The sequence below is a fragment of the Cannabis sativa genome, chromosome 7, assembly GCF_029168945.1.
Source record: "Cannabis sativa cultivar Pink pepper isolate KNU-18-1 chromosome 7, ASM2916894v1, whole genome shotgun sequence".
NCBI lineage: Eukaryota > Viridiplantae > Streptophyta > Magnoliopsida > Rosales > Cannabaceae > Cannabis > Cannabis sativa.
The window spans coordinates 5,720,687-5,735,823 of record NC_083607.1 but is presented as its reverse complement, the minus strand read 5'-3'; positions in this window follow the sequence as shown (position 1 = coordinate 5,735,823).

Genomic DNA, 15,137 nt, shown 5'->3' with positions numbered 1-15,137 from the left:
TCAGCCGATACTTAGGTTGGTGGTTCCGTACTATTTGACGTATCACGTCGGTACAGGCTGGAGTATGACCAAGAAATCGAGTATGACCGGCTCGACCGATCAGCCGATACCGTAACACGTCCAGACAGCCGGAGTATGACCAAGAATGAGTATGACCGGTTTGACCGATCAGGCTGTTACTTGTCAATAGTACCGTCCCTATGAACGTTCAGAACTCAGTACCGTGTTGGACACGGCGGTTAGGGGACTCGCATCGTGTTGGACACGACAGTTAGGGTTATGATCAGGGGTATGGGCGTCTGATCATGACCGGGATTTATGTATGAGTATTATTATGCTTTTCTTACTGAGTCTGTCGACTCACAGTGCTATGTTTATGTGTAGGTAAAGGCAAGGCTAAAGCTGATGGACCGTGAACGAGCCTATGAAGATTGTACATGTCGGGGCGGTTAGGCCTGGAGCGTACGATCCTCGGGACAGCAAGGCCTTTTTTTTGTAATTAGTCGCTAGGCGACAAGTATTTTATGTAGACAGTAAACTTTTGTAAATGATTTTGTAATCGGGATCCCGAGTCTTTTGTATAAATATTTTATAAGTTTAATTAAAAAGGAAATTTTTTTTAATTAATCACGTTTTCCATAAACCTCGTTGATTAGCAATGAGCTGCACATCATGTTTAAAAATCAGGTAATACGCCTATGTTAGTTAGGGTGTTACAGAAACGATCCTTACTAAGTCGCAAGATAAGTCTTTATAGACCTCACATATATCTTGGTATATGCGAGACTTGAACATTTCTTTCTTGGTCCTACATCATGCGAGGTTTAATAATGCGACTAGACTCTATCAAGGTCACATCATCTCGCTAAGTTTGGTTCAGGCGAGGTTTAATCTCGAGAGGTCATTTTCTGATAGCTCAGCAATCCTCAAGGGATGTGAGTCCACGTCTCATTCTCACAAGAGCCTGGTCTCGAGTTTCTAGGTAAAAAATTCACACTATAACACATGCCCCTAGTTTCGCGATTAACAACCATGTCATGAGGGAAATTATCAGAGAGAGGCAGGTGAGTGGTTGTCACGAGATGGTGACTCTTGGTTGTCTTGTTGAGGGTTTTGAAAAGACGGTTGTAATAATTATTGTATTTCTTTGAGGTGCCATGTCATCAAAACCCTTTGGGGGTATGTGTAAGCGAGTTCACTGATAACCATTGGATTGAGAGACCTTAGGCATTCCTTCGCCACATGTCTCTCATCCCAATAAATGAGGGATACCAGTATTTAAACCTCTTGATATGAAAATGGTTCCCATTCATTTCCCTCCTATCTTCATCATTTTTCTTTAGAAATTCAAATCTTTCAAAAATCCTTCTGCACCCTTTTAAATTCTTTCCTACGAAAGTTGCTTCCTGAGATTCTACTATTTGCAAGACTACCCAGGGAAATTAGCACTTTGAGGTTAGTAATTTACTTTTCCTATCATCATTGTCTTTTCTTTGGGTATTTGTATGCATTTTTGTTTTTAGGAGTAGGAAATATATGAAATGATAGAACCCAAATTCTATAGTTTAGGCAAAATGTGGTATTTTTTTTTGGAAAATATTTGCCTGAAACTTGAATACTTGCGAGTTTCAGGAAGATCTCCTCGAATATTCACGAGTTTTTAGAAGAACATCTTGAATACTCGCTAATTCCTGGAAGAACACCTTGAATATTTGTACGCTAACTTTATCTAACCCATAGTTAACCTTTTTGACCCTTTTTTTCTAGAGTTTTAACTCTTAGGCTTTTTTTTAGCTTTTAGATTATACATACTTTTAATATGAAAACTATCTGAGTTCTCGAAATGGTGGGGGTGTCACATTAACTTAATGTTCGTGCAATCATCGCATGCCCCTTGGGATACTGTGACACGCCCATCCATTTTTTGAGACATGCAGTTAGTTTTCATTTTTCTCGCATTTTATTCATTGTTGGAACTGATTGGATTCTTGAAGTGGTGGGTGTTTTCCTGTGACTTAATGTTCATGTAGCAACACGACCCTTAGGACATTGAGAAACACCTAGCCATTTCTAGAGATACACGACTATTTCTATGAAAGTTTTTCTTTAATATTTATAACGCGAGTGGGGGCACTTAACTTTGTTAAAATTGCACTCGCACCACACTGAAAAGATCTTCTATCTTTCAGATGAGAGACCTGTCGGATAGCCAGAGGTACGACTCTGGAGAAGGAGCCTTCGCGGATAAATCGAAAAGGAGCGATAGCTTCATTCCAACCTCGATGTCTAAGGATGAGGTCCCTGTAGCAAGAGCTCACGAGGTCTTGTTGTCTACAAATGAGATAGAGAGGATGGTTCAGGAATTAGCAGAACCAGTGACCCTAGAAGTGTGCGATAACGAGTCTACAGTATCAGCCTAAGGCTATCTTGTTCATTCGTAACTTGCCCCAGATATGGAAGTCGAGGAAATGGGTGAGGACTTCAAATTATCAGACTATGAGATGGAAGACGAGGCAGAAGGTGAAGGTAGCAAGATAGATTCAGCTGACAATGTCTAATTAAACGAGCCTTTCTCCTGCGAGGATTTAGTCTCGCGAGTTAAAAAATCTAATTTGTCAACATTTGTAAAGTTGAATCTGATTTACACGGCTACCTCCAAGCATTTACCAACACAGTGACCTTACCTTCCCTTCACTAATCCTATGATCATCCCGACACAGAATGTGGTGGTTTTGATTCCCATTCTTTGATGCGGGGTGATGCTTCCTTTTCATCCCTTTGTGAAAGAGATTCTTTCTCGCTATGACGTTTCTCCTTTCCAACTTACCCCAAACAGCTATCGCATAATCCTCAGGTTCTATGCGATGTATATGGAGTATACGTGAGGAGAACCAACAGTCGAAGATTTTAGCTTCTTTTATGACATAAAAAGTGTTGGCCATGATAATGGTTTCTATTGTTTTAGTAAATGGGTCAGCTCTAAAATAAACAGGGTGGAAGGTACAATTTCCAATATGGGGGGATTAGAAATCAAAATGGTTATACATGTTTAAAATGCCAGGAGTCAAAATTGACTTTAATCACCGACCTCGTATGTCGTGTACTTTTACACTTAGTATTTATTTTGATCACCTCATAGATGCTAAGTTTATTTTCCTTGTTCGCAGATGGACCGACTCGATCTGTACTTGACCAAATTCGTTTAGAAATTACCGAAGTGTTAAGCAGCCTCCCTGTGCAAGATCGCGACTGGCGCTTGTTGTGTACTACTGCAAAATTGTGAGAGCACAAGCTAATCCCAGAGGACCCTAAACTTCAGCAAGAACCAGTGTACAAATATATCCTTCTGAGAAGCAGGAAGAAAGAATAGACAAGCGTTTATCCAAGCAAACTTTGAGGCCTGCATCAGGTAATATAATTTAATATATCACTGGTAATATTGTCTTGATTTTCAAATTCTCACCTTCCATTTTCCTCTTCATAGATATGACTTTCCTGAAACATGCCCCAATCTTCAATCGCAAGTCTAAGGTTGGTACCGCGACGCCTCTGAAGAGGAAAAGCGACGTCGCTCCTACCCCGGTGGCTGACTTGTCGAAGAAGCAACAGAATGTTGCTCAAGACGAGGGAAAGAAAGTTGTGATCAACCCTGCCGTCAAGGCTTGCGACATCATGGTCTTACAAGATATGTTTGTGAGTGACGAGTTCGTCTCCAAAGTCGAGGGGATTCCTACCTCAGATCTCCTACCTCGTTCATTTGAACTCACCTCGCAATTTATGAAAATGTTTTGTGGGCTTTTGTTGCAAGATTCAAAGAACTCAATCTTCTGAAGAAACAGAATTCGAATCTTCAAGAGGGTCTGAAGAAAGCAAAATTAGATGCGGCTGCTAAAGACAAGGAAGTCGAGGACCTCGGTAAAGCCAAGGGTCAAGTGGAAGAACAAGTCAGGACTCTAGAAACGCGAGTTAAGAAACTGGAGGAAGACAACGCTGAGCTCACTCGTAATCTTCAGACTCAAAGGAGAACGCGAAGAAGGCGTCCGACCAGGCTGTCTCTGATTATATCTACACCACCCTGACCAAACTACCAGAATTCAACTTTACTGTTTTTGGGCCACAGGCAGTTGAGATGTCCAATGCTTTTCGTACCATGTCACCTATTGAGAATCAAGGATTGGGTGAAAACCTTTTCCCTAAAGATGCTGGAGATGCAACTGCTGCTGAAGTCGTAGATGATCCCAATGTTCCTGCTGCCTAATTTTATCGAACTTTTCTTTTTTAAGCGGTGCATGGGTACTCGCATTTTGTACTTGACAATATTTTAAGACAATAATTTTGTTTATGAACAATGTATCCCTTTGAGGATACTCCTTTATTTGGTAAGACCAAGAACTTTTATCGTATAACTTGATGTGCATTTTTTTCTCATGCGATTATTTTTCACAACTTGGTGTGGTCAAAATTTTCTAAGTACAATACATGCGAAAATATAAATACTTCAAAAATTTCAAAAGCTGAGAATTCATTAGATAATCAATAGTACAGTATATGGTTATACCCCCTACACTCAATATATTTAGAAAGTTCAAAGACTTCGAAGCCATGGCTAAAAAGCAATTAGGTAAATCATTAAAGACACTGATCATATCGTGGTGACAAACTGACAAGTATTTAGATTCTAAATTCAAAGACTACTTGCTGGAAGAGGGGATCTTATCCCAACTTACAACACTTGAAACACCTCAGCAGAACAGTGTTGCAGAGAGAAAACCAGAACTTGTTAGACATGTTCAGATCAATGATTACTTGTTACTGCCACTAAGCTTCTAGGGATACGCACTTTAAGAGGCTACCTACATTTTGAATATAGTACCCTCGAAGAGCATAACCACGACTCCAATATAATTATAGAATGGGATAAAATTTAGATTGAAATATTTCCGTATTTGGGGTTATTCTGCTCATGTAAATTTATGTATCACAGTGTATTCTTAATTCATGAGATACTGTAATTGAGATAGGATTGATCACAATCTCAGACCACCCTTGATGGTGTTAGGCATGTGAGATGAGGAGAGAGAAAGTGTGTGTGTGGCGTGCAAGAGAGAGAGAGAGGAGTGAAAAAAAACAATTCATATTTTCTCTCTTGTTAGCGTATTATTTTCTCTTGTATCTGGTTGTTGTATTTCTCTTTTTATTTATGATACTATATATCATATATATAGTGTTATAAATAAAACATTTTAATTTTTTATTATAATAAAAAGAAAATATATAATTTGATTTGAATTTAGAGTTCAAATTCAAATGTAAATATCTAATAATCGATAAACAGAAATCAGTGAAGTTCTTTTATTTTATTATTATCTTTTTAATTAAATAAATTATCCAATAATATATATAATTCATTAATTTAAAGATCTTTAATTAATTTAATTTAAATTATTTTAACCAATAAAATAATCAAATAAAATTAATATGGGTCTCGAGCCACTAAATTTTGCAATCCCTTTCCAATGAGACCTACAAATTGTATGCATTTGCTTCAATATATACTCTGGAATCACCAATCTTAACTTAGAGCAAATTAGCTTAGTCGCTATTTCATAAAGAACATTGCAACATGATATTGGCCGATAGTCACTGGACATTTACTCTTTTGAATAAGAGTAATTGAATTACACTTCTTTAATAAATTCACTGTGTGCAAGACATCTAAAACAACTTTACAAACTTCATTCCCTACTAAATCCCAATTATCTTAAAAAAAATAGCTCCCAAAACCAACAGGTACGATTTTGGGACTTTACATCCATGAATTACAAATACCGCATGTTTCACTTCCTCTTTTATAAATTCCTTCAACAACAACTGTCTATGCTCTGTTGAATAACCAGTCCTGTATGAATCAACCCCAATATCACCTTCCTAATATTCTCCATTTTTGTATCCAATAAATTTTGATAATAATGAAGAATTTTCATCACTCACATGTTTTGGCTAATCGATCATGCCATCTCCCTGCCCATGTCAATCTCAAAATAAATGTGACTAAGTGCATGTTTGACATCATAACTAAAAAACTGTTTTTTTTTGTTTTTAAAAACAAAAAATTATTTTTAAAAACAATTTGGCTTGTTTGGCCTTTTTTTTTAAAAAATAATTTTTAGAAAACAAAGTTACAAAAAACAAGAATTTTGAAAACAACAAAATGTTGTTTTCTGTTTTAAAAACCAATTCACTTTTGGTCAATTGTTTTTAAAAATCAATAACCAAACGTGACTTGTGTTTTAAAAACTTCAAAAATTATTTTTTGTTCTCATTTCTAAAAACAATTTTTTAAAACAAAAAACAAAAACAATACCAAACATGCTCTAATAGTTTGCCAAGCTCAGTTACTCTAACGAAACCTTCTTTTAGCCAAGCTACCTTTGCTTTTTGATGCCAAAAAGACAATAATGCTTTATGTATTTCAATGTACTTCTTAATGGGATCTCCATTAGAATACTAGTATACTACATAATGAATCTAAATGTAGCTCCTTATGGCTATCAATTATTTCTTGATAAATTTGAAGATCTCGACCTTGACTACCACTATATCTCCTAATTAATTAATTTCTTTCAAAACAATGTTCAACTTTTTAATTGTTTATTCACCAAGCAAAATATTTCAATACCGAGAATATGACACACTCAATTTTGACTAATCTTTCTTTGAATTCAGGAGCATCTTTCCACATTCTGCTTTCTTAGTTTGGTTGCATCTCAATGGTTATTGTTTTTTTTTTAAATGATGAATTGGGGTGTCTTTGAGGCACCTTTTTTGATAATAATAATAATAATGAGTTTTTTTTATTTTTTTTTGTATTTTTACCTAATTTTACTTGAAAACTATTATAATAATTAACGAAATAACTTAAATTGCAGTTAAAATCTGTATAACAATCTGCATAGAAACCATCGGGAGAACCCAAACCGTAAATTTAAAAAGAAATTAAAAAATAATATATAAACTAATTTCCATAATAATAATAATAAAAAGCTTAATATAGAGAATTTAGTTGCAATTATCTATATAGAATGAAAAATATTTACCAAAAGGGTGTTTCTATGTTATTTTAAAGGTGTAACCCTTCAATAAAAGAAAGTGTCTTTTATATTAATTTGGATAGAGAAAATGTAACTCGGATATAGTATACAAAAGGGAAATTTGCGGCAAAAGTCCCCAAAAAGTTCACGTTGATACAGATTAGTCCCCAAGGTCCAAAAATAGCGGCAATAGTCCTCAAGGTCGCACTTTTTATTTGTCCGTTGGTCTCCAAGTTAACAGATCTGTTAAACCCAATTCAAATGCCACGTGTCGAAATATTATTGGTGGGTATTATTATTTTAATTTAAAAAAATAAAAATAAAAATAAATAATTTTAAAAAAAAATTCCTTTTTTTTTCTTTTTTTTTCTTTTCTTCTTCTTCGTCTGTCTTCTTCCTCTTGTCATCTTCTTCTTCGTCTGTCTTCTTTAAAATCGATAAAGACCCGGCAGTGGAGGAGGACCCAAAGAGGGACGGAGTAGACCCAGGCGCGGAGGAAGGGGTCCCAAAGAGAGGTGCTGAAGAGGGAGAAGAAGATACGAAGCCAAACAGAGACGGAGCGGGGGTGCTACAGTTTGCTGAAGAGAGAGGAGAAGATCCGAAAGAAGAGGCGGTGGGAGTGGAGGATCCGAACACAAGGCAGGGGCGGAGGAGCCGCAAGAGAAGCCTGACATTTGTGGATTCGTGGATACATTTGTGGTTTTGAAAAGGAGATTTTAGGGTTTTTTTTACATGGTTCCTTTGGATACATTTGTGGCTTTTGTGTTCGCTGTGGATGCTTGGATTGCCATAGTTAATTCGAGGAAGAATGAGAGAGTGGTTATGGTTGTGGTGGTGCTGGTTTGGGGTTGGGGGTTGGTGGTGGGTTTCTGGCAGTGAGAAGAAGAAAAGACGAAGAAGACAGACGAAGAAGAAGAAAAGAAAGAAAAAGAAAAAGAAAAAGAAAAAGAAAAAAAGAAATTAATTTTAAATTATTTATTTATTTTTATTTTTATTTTTTTTAAATTAAAATAATAATTTGGACCAATAACATTTTGACACGTGACAAGAAAACGGCTCAGTTAAAATTAGGACCAACGGACAAATAAAAAGTGTGACCTTGAGGACTATTGCCGCTATTTTTGGACCTTGGGGACTAATTTGTATCAACGTGAACTTTTTGGGGACTTTTGCCGCAAATTTCCCTATACAAAAATATTATTACTTTAAAATGGTGTGAAATTTGTCGGAGGATAAAAATTATATTTTGTAAGGATGGGCAGTTTATATATTATATTATTATTAAGCATTATCTTATGTAAAGTAATGTAATTTATTAATATCCATTGAATAAATAATTAATATCTTAGATCGACAGACATTCTATTCATATTTTTGTTCTTTCTATATAGGCTGAATAGAAGCTTGTAATTTTTGTCCCCACATACAATTATTTTGTGCCAAATAATTTTCATACTCATATATATACTTATATTACTTTGTACTGAATAAATTTAAGGAAAATACCAAGATGTATATTACAGGAATATTTTTGATGATCGGAACCTTAAACTCAAACAATTACTATTTTGTTATAAATATTAATAATTATGTGGATGTCCAAATCTTTTATTTATTACCATGAATTGTAATCAACATTCGTCTTTTCCTTAGTTTCCCTTTTTCTTAGTTTCTTAATATCTCACTCTTGTATTTGTATAAATAGGGGTTCACCCCATTGGAATAAACAACTTAAAATTCTCATCCACTTTCTCTTTCTCTCTTCATCTTCTTTCTTCTCATCTATTTTATATTATTTTATATTATTTTATAACACGTTATCAGCACGAGTCTCTGCCCAAGCTTCAAGCATGAGTCTCTGCCTAAGACCCGATGTAAGTATTTTGTTAAAGTTCTTGAATTGTTTCAAAGTCATGATACACTAAATATATATTTATATATATACTCATCTGACTGAAACAATTTCAAGAATCATTTGGTTTCCTTTTTCTTTTTATCTATATATCTATATATTATATGTATGTATATGTTTTTATATATTTATTATTAATTTCATATATATATATATATATATTATGTTCTTATCATTCATAATATTAACAATATATGTGTGCCTATGATATGATAGAGAAAATCTATATAAATTATACATATATCCAAAAGATTATGTATTATCGATAAAATATTGCATATATCCTACAGATTATGCATCATCGATAAAATATTGCATATATCCTGAAGATTATGCATCATCGATAAAAAATTGTATATATCTTGAAGATTATGCATCCTCGATAAAATATTGCATATATCCTGATGATTATGCGTCCTCAATAAAATCTTGCATATATCCTGAAGATTATGCAAACGTAATATTCATTATATAGTTGATGGATATATAATGAAAGAGATGAATCCATATTTATATATATGTTCTTGTATTCTTTGAGGACAATGAAAAGTAATCTAATATCGATATAGATTTTGACAAACATTTCCTGAAGTAAATGTTTTATATTTGTCAAAAAAAAAATGATTGTATTTATGTGAATACAACTAAAGAATCATTAAAAATGATTATTATTGATGCAATTTTATAGTGGGTTTTGAATATCCAAAAAGAATGTTAAGGAAATTGCATTGAAACATCAAAGTATAAGAATAACAATGAGCATGACTAATGTTATTTAAATACATGAGGCATGTATTTATTGTTCATCATTCCCTGCAGAGAATGATACGAATTGAAGTCAATTACTTTTAAAGATTCCTCGTATTATTCATGTTATTATACATTGTTATTACTTGCAATGTTGGAAATTATTGAATCTGACATATATTAAAGATTAAATTTTGCATACATCTTGGAGACTATGCAAAAAATTGCATTCATATATTCTTTGAAATATCGTAAAAGAAATTGTTGAATAATTTCTTATATTTTTATGGATGAACAAGTAATAAATTTTTAAGAAATTTATAATAATGTTCTACTTGTTCAACGTCATTCCCCGAAGTGAATGTAATGATTTTAAATAATCAATGACATTATTTACTACTCAAATATTTCCAGAAAAAAGTGGAAACAACCAAAAGATGAGATACCACACACAATCAAAGTGCATGAAATCTATATATCATGTGTGGAATTGAATAATAGTGGTCGCGTACCTATAGTACGGACACACTTATAATCAAGATAAAAGTATACTTGATTATTTAATAGAATGTGAATTGTACAAACTTATTGTACATTTAGAATATTTAAATATCATTACCTAAAGAGAATGAATAGGCATGAAATTCTATTTCAAAGAATATAGATTTCACATATATTGGTAATGCCAGAAGCAAATTAATATATACATATTTTATTATTTCTTGAAATCAATAGTTTCAAACTATTGTTGGTACATGATATGTAAATATATAGTTACTATATAATTCAGTTTGCATATTCCCAAAAGTGGATATATAATTTACTAATATTTGTTAGTAATCCAATATAATCAAAGTGATAAAGAATCACAAAATGATTAGTTGAAAAGCTTCCTGAAGAAGTCTTACATACAATTGCTACTTTGAGCAGTAAAATGTCTTTGTATGTACCTAGATGTGTAACTTTTATCTAGTTATGAAAGTGATAATAAATAACTTATTATATGTACTTGTTGTACATTTAAATATATAATATATCAAGTCATGATAATTAGACTGATGAATATTCTATTAATAAATTAGACGACTTGTTAAAAAGATATCAGGAAAAATGAATGATATGTTATGGTTATATCTATTTGACCATTACAATAACATGATGAAGTTGTCATGTATCTTTTAAATTATACACATCATTGAATTGATGATAGTGATTCCTGAAGAGTGTATATGTTTTGGAGAATAATATAATTATATTATTCGTGTATATAAAAATGAAACTTGTAATGATTATGTTGTAATGAATTTACATTACATTTTGAAAGTTTCATTGAAATACAAATTATAGTGAACCTGAAGTTCAGGAATTGAATTATTTTGACATGATCAATCATATGCAATAAATTGTCAAAGAATTTGACTAAATTTTGTTGAAGCACCAGAAGATTCTTCTCATTGTTAATTTATAAGGCTCAAAAGAAGAATGTGCATATATTTGCACATAGAAAATATTTAAATTATATTTCCTTAACAATCTTGAGCTATTGTTAGATTTTTATTGCATAGTTTCTTATCAATGTGATAAGATTATATAATCATGCATTTACAAAATGTGTAAATTTATGTATTTCTAATTATACACGTATGACTCATTCTTAGAAATGAATTAAGTTCATAAGGATTGAACTTGAAACTGAAGTTTATTGAACCTAAAGTTTAATGTCATATAGTATATATGAGTTTAAACAAATATTGATTCATTGTGATATACTGAAATCCCTACAGGTATATTAATATTATTAGATATCACAATTTTTAAAAATTCTCTCGATCAGAGGGAGAGAAGCAGTTGGGATGATGATAATTTTTGAAAAATGATCCTTGCACAAAGTATATAAGAACAATATAGTTCAAAATGATATATACCAACTGCAAATCAATATTATTCAAAGTTGAGATAGAATGAGTTGAAAACGCCTGAAGCGTAAATGAACAATGTAGAAATTATTAATAAATGTTCATTTGATTTGCCCTAAAGTTGTTAAATCTAGAGGTACTCATGGAGATACCTTAATGTTATAAAGTATTAAAATGATAACCGTGATGAAAACGGTACTCGAAAAGACTCCCAAGAGAAGTTAGACATAACACATTTGATCATAATTGAATCCCTGAAGTGATTATATATAGGTACCTATAAATGATAAACATATTTGAAAAATATGTAATTTAAAGAGATCTCTATAAGTTATGTCAATATGGGAGGAATTTATCATTTATTGAAATTTTTGTCGACAATAAATATTGAATGTTTGCATATGCAATAAACTAACATGAGATAGCAAGGATCATAGTATTAGATTTGTCGAGAATCATCGACTTACATTTTGATTTTTGGCCAAAATATTATGACGCAATCCAGACAAATTTACTCACATAAAGTGAAGTAAGACCTGTAGGGTGTGCAAATAAATATTTTTAATGAGAAATTTGCATATATGTATTTGTACATAATGAATCGTTGTACAAAGTTGCATAGACATGAGATTGATTGAAGTAAGGCTTAAATATTGAGAAAATATAATCATAGACATGAGATTGATTGAAGTAAGGCTTAAATATTGAGAAAATATAATCATGATTTGATTATAGCCTGGAATATATTTTATGAGGATTTATAAGCGTCACATAAATGTTGCAACAAAAGGTTATTTATTTGGAGCTCCTAATATAGTGAGAATTTGAAATAAGCCTTATCTAAAAATTCTAGAAGAATTTAATACATGTCTTAAGTGATATAAATTCAAAGTCGCGCGCACTATATGACAAAGATCTTTGTATGAAATAAAGACATGTAAGTAAATTATTATTTGAAAAATACCTATGATTGTCTATGCAATATAAATACGTAAAATATACGTTGTGATAGACTCTTGAAGAGTTTTTGATTAATTGAAGAACAAACTTTTATTTCTTTTGTATTTCGAGAAATATTAATGTATAAAGTTTGTTCATTAGTATTGAAGTCCTGAAGTACTTCATATGTATCAAGAATTATAGATATATGATCATTTGATATGGAAATTAAGATCATAAAACAAGATGGAATAAATATATGGTCTTGGAGTACCATCATTGTCACAAATGAAAATTTATAGTACCATTAATGTGTTATGTTCATATCTACTTGAAATTTTAAATTTTCGTATGAACAAAGTTGTGTACACACATGAATGATACAATTAGTTGGATAAAGACTAATGTTCCACGAACCCCTCATCTATAATTTAGAAGTTCATACATACTCTGGAAGAGTTATAGAAAATATATGATCAAAGATTATATATGGTGATATTTTAAAAGTGATAACAATAATCTTATGAGATATATTATCACCAAAAGAATTATGGATCATATGTGCATGAGGGGGAGACATATTCATGTTGCACTCTTTTTCCCTTAGTTCAGGTTTTGTCCCAATGGGTTTTCCTGGCAAGGTTTTTAACGAGGCAACTTGCAAATAATTATGAATATGAAATATATATTGTACTCTTTTCCCTAGCTCAGATTTTGTCCCACTGGGTTTTTCTGGCAAGGTTTTTAACGAGACAACTATAAATCATGTTAACATACTTGCATTTTATGAAGCAAGTAGAGAATGTGTGTGAGTGAGATCATTGACATAGCATATTCGGGAAACATATGGATTGCACTCAATAAAGAAGTATCAACCCAAGCAATTCTCTATGGATAATACTGCTTGCATCGTTCAACTAAAAAGAGGTACATTGAAGGAGATAGAGTTAGAACACATTTCACGAAATTCTTCTTTATACGCTTCAAGAAAATGCATATTGGTGTTCAACATATTCAATCAAGTGTCAATCTTACAAACTTATTCACAAAGTTATTATCAACATCAACATTTGAGAAGACGGCAGACAAGATCAAAATTCGTCGATTAGAAGATCTCCACAAATGCCTAAATGAGGGGGAGTTAGTTTACACTATACTCTTTTTCCTTTGATCAAGTTTTCAGCAAGATTTTTAATAAGGCAGTTATTATGGACATCCAAGGGGGAGTGTTATAAATATTAATAATTATGTGGATGTCCAAATCTTTTATTTATTACCATGAATTGTAATCAACATTCGTCTTTTCCTTAGTTTCCCTTTTTCTTAGTTTCTTAATATCTCACTCTTGTATTTGTATAAATAGGGGTTCACCCCATTGGAATAAACAACTTAGAAATTCTCATCCACTTTCTCTTTCTCTCTTCATCTTCTTTCTTCTCATCTATTTTATATTATTTTATAACATATTTATAATAATAATAATAAAAATATTAATCGGGTATGATATACAATGGGGTTAATGGCATAATGCTAATTAGGAAGGATGTTGTTATTATTAAATAACTAATTAATTAGATATAATTACAGGTACCACAACTTTTCAAAATTTTGCTATTTTCCATTATCAATTATATTCACTTAATATTCTTTTTAATGAAAAACAGAGAAAACCTAATTTATGAATGGCCGGGAAAATCAAAACCAAGGGGAAGAAAACTGGTCCATCTTCTTCGGACAGAGTTATTAAAACTAGGTCCATGGATGCGTTGATTGGAATTCAAGAATTAGAGATTGATGAAGATGTAGACGAGGTTGAAGAAATGAAACAGAGTGATGAGGCAATGGAACAGTGCTCGGATGGTGCGCCTTCGCCTGTAAGTGAAGTTCATCCCGATTTCTCTGATTGGCTCACGGGGGCGAACCGTGCTTCTCAGGATGTGAGAATGGGGAAGAATCCTTCTCCTCCAATTCTCAGATCTAATGTTGCACGTAACCTAGAATCTTGCTTTGAAAAGAATACTGGGAAGAAGACTGAGACACAACTGAGGGTTGCAGATGCTGGTGCGAAAATGAATGTGAAGGTGAAGATTGATTTTGCAGATATTGCTGAGGAGGTCAATTACTGGCAGCCGTCGATTGTGTGCTATGTGATTGGAGCTAATCCTCCAATCAACATACTGGATGGTTTTGTTCGCAGGATATGGAAGGATGCAGTAGTGAAAGTTGGTTGCTAGAGGCATTTTTATTATCCGTTTTCAGAACTTGGAGACCAAGGATAGAATATTGGAGCAAGGGTATGTTTTCTTTGATAGGAAGCCAATGGTAATGAAACCATGGAACTCGGTGGATGATTTCACCAAGGAGGAAGTCACTTCTATACCAACTTGGGTCCAATTGCAAGGATTGGATATCAAATATTGGGGTGAGTCTTCATTGTTCAAGATAGTGGGGCAGCTGGGAGAGCCACTCCAAGTCGATCAAGTCACAAAGAGCAGGGATAGGCTTCAATATCCCAGAGTACTAATTCAGGTG